Here is a 12,455-nt window from a genome sequence, read left to right as displayed (position 1 = left end):
TTATTGTTTTTGGCTGTTTTTTTTTCTGAGCAACCTTTTCATAATATGGTTTTCCTCGGCGATTGACGTCATTATGACCCATTTCTCCGCTGATATCTCGGCTGACCCAGACATTATGATCACCTTATCATAAACTTGGTTTGCTTTTTCCTGCGGATTATGACATCATTGTGACCTGGTGGTCTCAGGCTCACCTTGATCTCTCTTACACACCAATCAGTCAGCAGGACCTTCTTTTGGTGCAACTGTGGCTTTGGGAAGTGTTGTGGAGCTTCGTCGGTGTCTAATCACTGAGATAAGCGTCGCCGGTTGTTGTAAAGAACCCACTTTTCATCGCAAGTCAGAACCCGGTCGAGAAAAGGGCCGTACTTGTTGTGTAAAAGAAGTTAACATGACACTTCATACGACATTTCTTTTTTGTTGTCGTTCAATTCGTGAGGCACTTATTTTTCAACATTTTTGTCTTTCCAATCACTCTCTCAAGTGGTAGAAAATCGTCGTATACGTTACATCTAATTCAGAAACAAGTTATCAAATAGTTATTTGGAGATTGGCTTCGACTAAGGCTCTTAATTGATCGTTGTCAACATCCGATCGCCAACCACTACACTCATCATCTTCAAGACGCTCGTCGCCCCAACGAAATTTCTTAACCACTATTCTGCTGTGCGTTCAGTGGTTCCTGGGCCAAACGTCTCGTTGATATCGAAAGCTGTTTCAGCAGTTTTTCGACCTAACTTAAATTGAAATGTGAAAATTGTGCAATTCCGCTTTTCTCTATCTTGTATTCAACGGTCTGTAAACAAGATATAATTGTTTTGAAACGATTGAAATATAAACGATTAGATAGAGCGAAAAACGTTATTTTTAATATCCTATAAAGTAAAGCTACTATAATGAAAAAGTATTATAAAATACATCATTGAAATCAAAATTTAAAAAAAAAATCTGCAAAAACTTTCAGGCCCATCTAATAAAATCAGTAATTACCTTGGTTTTTTCGGAGAATTTACGGATATAAACAGCCTTTTCACCCATTATATATTTTTTCTATCTTTCTATTTTCTTCATATATGTATACGGACTATTAAAGAAATTTAGATTACACGGTACCAATGGTTTCGTAAACAATCGAAACTTTGGGCTAAATGTTGTCTAAAGAGAGAGAGAGAGAGAGAGAGAGTAACAAACAACCTATACAATTTCTACTAAGTAATCATCAATAAACACCGGGTCATCCGTTTACATAGGAGACACAATGTTATTGCCCCGATAGATTCCATAATTTTATGCTTTCTATTTTCTAATTCTACATGCTTGGTAATTATACGTTATGTGTAACCACATTTAATTAAATCGAACACATTCGACGTTCAAAATGTTTCAGATCACACGCAAGTATAGCTTGAACGGGGACCTTTTTAATTTGCATTCTACTAATTACAAAATTTAGTGTGACTAAATTAAATTAACTTGCTGTATTTGTTAAAGAATAAAGCATTACATCTCTAAATATATTTCATGATTTTGTTATTCACCCACTAGTATAACACGTTTTATTTGCATACACATACCAGAAACAACCAAAGAAACAGCCTTCTTTGATGAAGTTCTTGGTGGCGGAGGATAATTGTTTTCTTCAATGTTAAGTTTGATTACAATTATTACATGAAAAAACAAAACAAAAAACACGTCCACTTACACGAAGAAGTTCACTAGATTTACACACAATGATAATTGTTTCAATCCAAAATGATTTCTCCTTGAAGGCTCGATTAGAGAAATAAAAAAGCAAATGCTATTTTTTGTATCATTTGGATTGTTAGGACTATTGTTCTCATCTTGTTTTTTTCTCACAGCGTCTCGGCCGATGTAACCTCCGACCGTCTTCAAGTGCATTCAGACTGAATATTATTGGTGAATGGTCGTTGGAAAAACAAGAACAAAAACATTTTTTTTAATATTAGCCAATAACACTCAGTGTGAATGCACATGCAATGACAGTCGGAGGTTACATCGGCCTAAATGTTGTAAGAAAAATAACAAAACAAATAACAAAGATGAGCCTTTGAAGTATGACCATAGATGGTGGTTTAATCTGCGTATATCTCGACGAATGACCTTAGAATGTAATTTGAAAAATAATTGATGAAGATAAGTAAGAGAGTGGCGCCGATGATTGATCTCTGGACGACACCAGCGTTGATACTTTTAGCTTCAGACTTCTGTCGATCGATGATTATTTGTCGGAAAGAAAGGATTTGATGTTTAAGAAGACATTTCCATATATTCTGTATCTGTAGATCTTGTGAAATATACCCGCAAAATGTTTTTGATATGTCGAGAGCTATTACTCTGGAAAGGAATCTCCTATCTACATAAACACTTATCAGTTAGTAAACCATCTGTAAATCTCTGATGACGGAAACCATATTGTTTGTCGTTTAGCAAGTTGTTTTAGGCCGAAGTGGTTGATAATTCATCTCCGAACAGTGTCAATATATTATCAAATGTAATAGATCCGATTGAATTAAACTCATGTTTTTCATTCCATATTAAATGCCCTAGCAGAAGCAGCAGTAGTAGTAATAAAATTAATGATTTTAAATCCGTGTATTTTACAAGGGAATATATTTGATTATATATCTACGTCAATAATTTAAGCTTTCAAAAATTTTCCTTTTTTTGTAAAATCCATGTCATAATATATTCTCACCTTGGAATTTATTCAAACTCTTCTGATATTCGAACTAAAACATTTATATAATAGAACTGATTTGCACACGTAAAACATGTATTTTCGATTATTGATCAGTTCCAATACTTTTTAAAACGTAGGATATCAAAGCGAATAAATTAACAAATAATGAGAGGATTTCATAGAAAAATTCACATTTTAGAGCCAAACAAGCTAACGTAAGGAATGTAAGGTTTTTAAGTGGGAACACATAATCAATGCGGTATTATCTGGATTTACATAAAATCCTTGCTTGAAAAAGCCTAAAAGCAATTATGCGCATGCCCATTTTTATTATTCCCCCAAAAGACAAGTTAAAAGCAACCGTAAAATGTGGAGAAATTTGAAATAATTGAATACGCTTTTATTTGATCAAATATCTGGCTACAATTTATTTAATCCCAGTACGACAGAAAATATCTGGAAAGCTCGAATGGCAAAAAACAGAAACCTTATTTTTATACTTTTGCTTTTAATCATTTTTAATTGTCATTAATTATAATCATTTTTGCACTCGATTTTCAATTGTTAATTGTTTTATTATATTTAAAATTAATTCTTAAATGCATAATCAAATACGAAAATAAAGTTCCAAAAAATATAAAATAAACTGATTCACAATATAATTTTTTTTTTGATGTTTTGGAAAAATGCGTTTCCTGAAATTTAACTAAAACATGCACGAAGACTGGAGATAATAAACACTATGGTGCTGCTGTAATATAAGATCCCCATTATTTGTGGCCAGAGAAGGCCGCGGAATTCCAATTATAATAGAAACAAATGTATTTTATTTTAGAACAGATCGTCAGAAAATGATTTAAATAAAAAAAATAGAAAGGAAAAAAATGCCATCCCATTGTTTTTGTTATAGTTCTTTTCCAGTTTAGTATTTATAATTCCAAATATTATTATTATAATAACCATGATACTAATTCAAGCATATACATATATTTTATTACTACAATTTAATTAAAGTTAGAATTCCAAAATAATCGATCAAATTATTTACAGTAAGTTGACTTCCGGTAATATTCCTGAAAAACTTACTTTTGCTTGAAACCATATTTCATTGAGGAATATAAAAAGTCGTAAGTTATAGAAACCCGAGTCTTATACACAAAACGTCAAAATATGTCCTTGTATTTAAAATTTTAATGTTCGACGCAAACAACTCTATGAAAAGAAATAACACCAAAAGATAAAGATGAAAAAACATTTAATTCAGTTTGAATTTACGACTACAGCCAACTCACCTATAAGATAATACGTTTAATATTATTCCGAAATGTGCTTCGCATCTTGATTGATTTTATCACAGGTTTTCGGTTCTTTTCTCTAACGGAATTATTAAGATGCCTTCAAGGGATACTCATAAAATCCTACAAACTACCCTTTCTTAGAGTTTGGAACGTACATAATGTGTATTTTATTTTTCAAACTATGTGAAATTCCAAGTTAATTTGTTGGATGTTGCTATTTTTGATCTCGATCAAAGATATAACAAAATAAGTTGGAAGGTAAAACGTACGAAATGTATTGAAGAACATAGCCTAAAAACGATAAACTACAATAAAAATTACATATCAGAAAAATACTAAGACAAAATTATCTAAATTATATATATATAATTTGTAATTATTTAAATTATATATATTTATATATGTATATATAATTAAAAAAACATAAACAGATTACACACACACACACACAAACACAAACACAAACACACATACCCACACACGTATATATATATATATATATATATATATATATATATATATATATAATTCTATCGACCGACGAAATGGATTTCCCATAAATCCGTTGAAGCTCTGCAATCTCTAATTTTAAGTCAATATGTCAGAAATCTGTGTAGTTTTTTTTATAGACGCAGAAAACATTTATCGTAAAATTAATTAACTTCCATATATCATTCTTTTCATGGAAATACTCATGCTATTCTCGATGTAACGCTGAGATTTACACGAGAGGTATTCTTTTGGGATTTGCATTGGATATTTGCTAAGCTATCAGCATAAATATACTTCGTCGTCTGTTGTTACTTCTGTTAAGCAATGCTGGTACATGGAAGATTCGGTAGACGATTGCACAACCTTTGCTACACTAATTATTCTCGGTACGGGCAGGCGTACAGCAGATATCAGGTTTGGAAGGCGGTCTTTATATATTATACGTAATAAATGGATGATACTCATTGCCTGATATTTGCGTTTACATGTTATCACCAATGCAACGTCCAGATAAGGAAAAATATCGACAGCAAAATTATAGCTTAACTTTACTATCTATGCTGTTGACCTCGTTATTAATTGATATTCATTGCATTGTTTGGTCATATAATTTGATATATTCCTGACAGTAATCCATTTATGACCGACCAAGTTATTAAATTGCAATCAATACTGTTGATTTCATGAAATACACACGGGTACAATAACTACACTCCAAACTGCTGATTAACTTGGACAATATTATAAAATGTTATTTGTGAAGATTTAAACAGCGATACAAGTGCGTACACAACACCATAAATATTGGTGGAGAGTCTCTAAGATAAAATCACATTTCCCAGTAGGTTTTGATTTTGTTCACTAAAAACACAGCTTATTATTTTAAAATGGCTGCGACATGATTCAAATATGTTTAACTTAATATATTGTGGTTTGTTTGAATCAGATAGTCACAAGAACTTGGTCCACGTGTAGGTTGTCAAGATACTTAATGGAAGTAGTTCTATTGAACTGACAGAAGTCAAGCAGAATCCGTAGAGTCCACGTCGATATCAGCTTCACCAGCGCGATCCATTGAGGGATATTTATACCGTGTAATACATTGTATTATAAACGTGCATTAATGAGGTAAATCTGACTTAGACACATGTTCAGAAGTCAACTATTCTAATCACCCTATACACCAACCTGGCCTCCGAAGTTTTATTTTTAATCAAATCCACGAGGCATTTGATAAATGTTAATTATAGCCTCCTTTTTAGTCTCTATTCTCGTGAACCAACTTCTCTTCTCAATAAAAACTTGAAAACCGAAACTAGTCTCCATTGTCCCATACATAATTTTTATTCGACTAAATTGGACAGGCGATCAGCAGTTACTGAATATTGCACCCCACAGGGTAAAAGAGACGACCGTACACGTATGTAAAAATAATATTATATATAATATTATTACGGTTTCTTTCTTAATCGTTTAATGACAAAACTTTAGAAGTGAAACGAGTAGGTGTTTGTGTGAAAATACATGGGCGACATTTTTCGAGTTTGTAGCTTAACGTTTGTTTTTTAAATATTGCATGAGTTATTCTAAAATTATTGTAATATTCACAGGTTTCAGATTAGCAAGGAAATAATTGGCGCATGAAAAGTAAGAAAAATCCTTTTTTTTTTCTTACTGGTAGTTGTTTTAAAAACTAAATGAAACACTCAAGCATTTATTATATTGAACCGGTTGCCAATGAGAGAAAGTGAGGAACGGTCGATCGAGGAGTGTTCACAATGTAGCTGTACTGACGATGTGTACAGAAATAATAATTTAAAAAAGAAAGACGTTTAATATATTTTGTACTGTTAAGCATGTCATCATTCGGATGTATCTGGTAGTGTTTCAAAATGAATAAATAAATCACATTGTGTTAGGAAATAGGTCGAACATAAGAAAGAAATATGGTAAATCATATTGTAGACACGTTTTACCGGAAGTGAGGGTCAGCTGATCGGATCTGCGTGTGAGTCACGTGATCAGGTTAACTGGAGCCGGTGAGTTTGGGTTTGAACATAGAGAACAGCGGACGGATTAACAGGTTGTCCCATCTCCTTCACTGGGGGGGACGCTGACGTGTGTAAAAATAAGAACCAATCAAGCAAAGACATTCACTTTCCATTCTTCTGCGATCGACATCTGGAAGGTGAATAAAAAATTATATAAAACCAATCATCGTCTTGGAGTGAATGAATATTCGTCCAAAACAGGTTTCCAGTCTCCCCTTCAAGAACAAGATGAATTCCAGGTGGACAAGATCAACGATGCATGAAGTAAGGTATTTCCAAAATGCATGTACCACACACACACACACACACACACACACACACACACACACACACACACACACACACACACATACACAAGCATATGAACAATTATATATGAATATATCACAAATAGACGCAACATTTAGACGATCATACAACGGTGACCCATTTATGATAACAATACAACAATTGTTCGAGTAATGGCTTAAAACAAACATGGCATTAAAGGAAAAATGTGATTAAGGAACTCAAGTTTTGATAGATTCGATTTAGTAACAGATGGAAAACAGACAGAGAGTCACGTAAAACGCTTCATTTTATGAGTAGCGCTTATAACACTAGAGATATTTGTATTGCATTAGTAGAGATTCGCTGAGCTGCACCTGCCATAAGTGTGTCTGCGAATAATAAGTGTTACCACTTGACATTCTGGTATTCAGAACTCCTCTACAAACGCCAATAAAAAATAGGATAAGTAGATGCCGCCTCTTTCTATAAATTACACATCGCTACTCATAGAGCAAGTTTAGTGGGTATCTATATATCTGTCTGTCTGTGTTTTAATTCTCCTTTTTGTAGATATCTAATGTGTATGGCGTGACAAACGAATGCTTTTAATTTCTCATGGTTAAATCTCCTCTGGTTATTTCACTATAAAAGCAGTTTGCTATTTGTAAGGTGTAAGAAAAATAGACAATAGATAATCAGACACAAAGGTGAAATTTATCAAATAAATGATAATAAAATATCCAAGCAATCACAAAATTACAAAAATAAGTCATATTTTGGCACAAACTCACAAATACGCACACACACACATACACACACACATATATATATATAGTTGCACAGATCGTGTTTATATATATTATATATATATATATATATATATAGTGGCGCAGATCGTCATATAATGATTAGATCACTCTCTGACTGACGTTAAAAGCATTTAATAAGAATAAATGTTTAATTTCAACTGTATCTCCCGCGGTTGACGGTAGCCGACAGGTTCAGGTCCTTGCTAATGAAGCCAGACATGACTTATGCTGCTGGGGTTCTTGACTAGCGTTAATCGTGGCACTCTACACTGATTATTCTTGAAAGGTATTTAATAATTATTAGAGTAAATAATAATAATAATAATAATAATAATAATAATAATAATATATATATATATATATATATATATATATATATATATATATATATACATATACTAGCCTGGGTTCCCGGCGTTGCCCAAGTGTTTGGATGTGAGTATTGAGCAAAAAAAAAAGTGGTAGTAGGCAGGCAGGCTTGAACCCGTACCGCGAAGGAGGAAAAGAAAGGGGAAAAAGTGACGTCTTTGCTGTTGCGCCAGTCGCCAAACCGGAAGTAACGTAGGTTTAAATTAAGGCTAGACAATCGAAAAGATAGGATGAATTTCGAAAATATCGGCGAAAAAAGCGACCCCTCCCTGTTTAAAAGTGCCGAAGGTGAATCGCTGTACAAATCATACCTTTCACCCATCGAAAGTATGATAACAAGGCTATTGCCACTATCCTTAAAATGAATTGATGGATTGCCACAAATAACAAGGACGTGCTCAAGGTGAGGAAAAGAAAGTTTCCGGCCACGGTTATGGTCTTTGGTGTGGTTTCAAGTGAGGGCCACATCATGCCACCTCTCATCTTCGAAGTTGGTATAAAAGTCAACACCAGAGTGTACCTGGATGTGCTGAAGAGTGTGGTGCAATCAGATGGCTGCTTGATGCAATCAGGTGGCCGCTGGCAAACCCTTGGTGTGGCAGCAGGACTCAGCGCCCACGCGTCCAAAGAGACCAAGACTTGGCTTCAGAAGAAGTGCTACGACTTTGCACCCTTCTCTCACTCTCCCTCCTCCTCTGACCTGAACCCGTTGGACTACTTCGTTTGCTCATACGTCGAGAACATCACCAGCATGCCCTCTCACAGCACGAAAGCCAGTCTGATCGCCGCCATCCGTCGAGTATTCGCCGAGCTTCCGCCGAGCTTCCGCCGAGCTTCCGCCGAGCTTCCGCCGGCGTTTGTGGAATTGGCATGCTTCCAGTTCCGGGCCCGTATAGAGGCAGTGATTGTGGCTGAAGACGATTACATTGAATACATATCAGCTCTACTACATAATCAACTTACTTGACTTGATTTATCAATAAAAGTTTTAAAATAAAGTCGTAGTGTTGCTTTACGTTAAGGCGACAACTTTATCATTTAACCCTGTAGTGTCATCTTTTTAAAATTTGCTTATATCACAGAATTGGTGGTTGTGCTATATCTTAGGAATATTAATGAGTATGTATTCAACTCTTAGTTGTCATTATTCTCAGGTCCACTCTTCTCAGGGTTGTAGCACGTATCACATTATTTAGTGAGAAAATATTACTCTACAAAACAAATTATTATTCACTATATGGAATTATTTAGGAGTTAACCATCAAATCTTCGAACACAGTAAATTCGGTTGTTGTGTGTGATGTGATAGAACATAAACATGTGAGGCCAATAAATTTCGTGTTAGTTTTAAGTGTCTGCATAGCCACGTTTCTTTTCACGCAGCTTAATACTCATAATATGCCAGGAACGGCTCTTTATAAATAAAGAGGCACTTGTGTTTTTCTTGCTGCAGTGGAGTACTTAACATAGCAAAATAGACGAAGTGCTTTTTAAATTCTTTCTTACCCTTCACCAGAGCCGTCCTCGAAAGGGCTTATTATAAGTAGTTTGTCAGGAATTCACTTGATCACTGTGTCTTAAACATACTTACCACCACTTGACACTTTGCGTCCCAAACATAATTACAGTGTGGATCGTGCGTTGTTGGGAAGCTAACATAAACTGACACTACTTGCCACGAAATCCGCCATCTTATGTTTCATGAGTACTATTATTTCCCGATGAGAATTTCATCCGAAATTGAATACAATTTTCGTACATTAAAAACTATTTGAACCCACTTACTTTTACCAAACAATAATTATCATTTGAAGTGATATGGTCACGTTTAAAAGCATGTGAATATGGTTCCTATTAGAGAATAAAAGAAACAACAACATTAAAAGCGAAAATCCTAAACGTAATATATTTATTTGATAGCTACGATTACCGTGATTCTCACAATTCTAACAACGTGAATTTATTTTTTGTTTTTAATATTGTTAATGTATAATATATATAATATATATTTTGATTGGCATTTGTTATTATTCTGAAAGCTATTCTTAACATTGGGATGGGAGGGTGTTTTGTAACTATTCTGTGCTTCCACCTAAGAGTTTAATAATAATAAATAAAGATATTGTGAAGCTTGAATTTAACCTGAAAAAAACTATTTAAAAATAACGCGGTGGCAAAAGTGCACACGCACCAAAAACACATTTCATACATATACTTCTATTATAAAGTTCTATTTTCACGTTTTATAATTTATAAAAATTATCAACACCTCTGATGTTTAAAATACTTTATTATAAAAGTTCTATTTTTGTTTGATTACACAAAAAACAGTTCATAAACATATTATTGGAAAAAAAGTTCATAAATACATTTTTTAAAGTCCACAAACATTTAATTTATAACAATTTTATTTCTATGCTTGATGTAACACACACACACACACACACACACACATAAACACACACACAAACATACATACACACACATAAACACACACACACACACAAAAGAAAACGCGCGTATGTAATTTTTTTATTTTCGTATTTTTTTTCATTTTATCAGCGGATTATTATCAAGTAGTCACTAATCTACCGAATTAGCAAAACAATAAATAAAAAAAAATAATTCAATATATAACAGGTTGTTCTGTTTCTAATACAATATTCTAGTAAATCGATCTCCTTGTTTTTGTAAAGAATCAACTTTGTTTCAGCTAAATTTCGCGAATTTGGCCTTTTTTTTAAAAAAATCATTTGGCCTTCAAACATAGGCTTAAAAGACTAAATTCATAAAATATGAACCGAAAATAGTGGATGCTTCCAAAATGGGGAATCAATTAACTAGAATGTTGTATTAGAAACTGAGTACCTCTTAAAAATGTTAAATATTGAATTTATTTTTGTAATTTTTTGGATAATCTGGTAAGTTAGTGACCATTCGATAATAACCCACTGAAAAAAATGAAAAAAAAGACGAAAATAAAAACATTACATGCGCAAAATAAAAAAAAGAATAACACCTCTGATATTTAAAAACAAACAGTCCATATGATATATTTTATTATAAAAGTAAGAAAAAACAAAAAACGTTCATAAATATTAAAAACAAAAACAGTTCATAAACATATTCTTATTAAAAAGGTTATAATTTTTGTAAAACAGTTCAAATAAATAAAGACTTTCAATAAAACTTCTATTTTATATTTGCATTAAAAAGGGGACACTTCTGCAGTTTCAAATCCGTTTTTCCGTGAATATTGCTCGGCAACGCCCGACGAACGACGGAAACCGACGAATTATACTGAGTGAGCAGACGGTAAAATTGGAAGAACAAAAGGAAAGGAAAGAAAAGGAAACAGTTTAAAAGGAAACGAAAAGAAAGGGCAAAGTATCATTATGCCAGCTTAGTATAAACACTCCCATGATCCCCATGTTAAGAACCACTTTCGGAATACCCCCCTCATGTTAAGAATTCCATAAATGGAGCGCACACTTTGTAAATGTTCAAACCTTAATTAGTGTAAATCCTTCTTTCCACACGGGAGAATACATTTTGAATCTGCCGGCAAGTCGGAAACCAGATGCGCCACCAGTATTAGCGGCAGTTATAAGAACTAAGAGCGACTAAGTTGCTATTGGTTGTGTCTGTGTGTGCGAAGTAATTATTTAAAAATATTTTTTTTCATTAGAATTTGTCAGGAAAACTATCTGAAAACTCCATTAGTCGACTACAAAATTTCGTTCTGATAGCGCAGAAACACCACTTTTTTTCTGTTTTCAAAAATTAAGAGCTTTCTCTTTAAAAATGAAAAAAAGATGACAATGAAAACTTTGTTGACATTCTAAACAAAATTAGGATCACCAACTGATCAGGATATTGAAATCTTGAAAAGCCATCGAATCGATCCTCAACAAAAAACAAACATTGATCAAGTTACTGATCTTTTGCAAAAATTGCAAGAGGAAATGTATATTATTTGCATTGTACCAACAAATGAATCTGCTGAGGAAGTGAAAAAAAATAATATTCATGTCATTGAAATTTCAGCTACTGATTCCAACTTTAGACAAAAATCAGTAAGCAAAAGAAGTTTAAAAAGATACAAAACTTAAAAAGGTTTCTGACACAATTGGACTTGAAACTGTGCTTAAAATTGGAATTGCTGCTAGATGCATGTTGCGTTGAAATATTAATGTTCAAAAAGGCATTTGCAATATTACAATGGGTACAGTTACTGAAATAAAAATGGAAAATGGCAAAGTTGTTGCTGTGACTGTAAAATTTTATCATATGGATCATGCAGTCAATCTTGAATTTGTGGACTCTTTGCGACTAGATCTCAAATACTTTTGTCACTGAGATATGCTTCAACTGCCCACAACACTCAAGGTATTTCAGTCGATGGTATCATTGTTGACTTAGGATCTGGCGTCTTTTTAGACGGAATGGCCTATGTAGCTTTTTC

The sequence above is a fragment of the Euprymna scolopes genome, chromosome 4, assembly GCF_053919585.1.
Source record: "Euprymna scolopes isolate OS-2025 chromosome 4, ASM5391958v1, whole genome shotgun sequence".
In the NCBI taxonomy this organism is placed as follows: Eukaryota; Metazoa; Mollusca; class Cephalopoda; order Sepiida; family Sepiolidae; genus Euprymna; species Euprymna scolopes.
Note: the sequence above shows the minus strand (reverse complement) of the source record.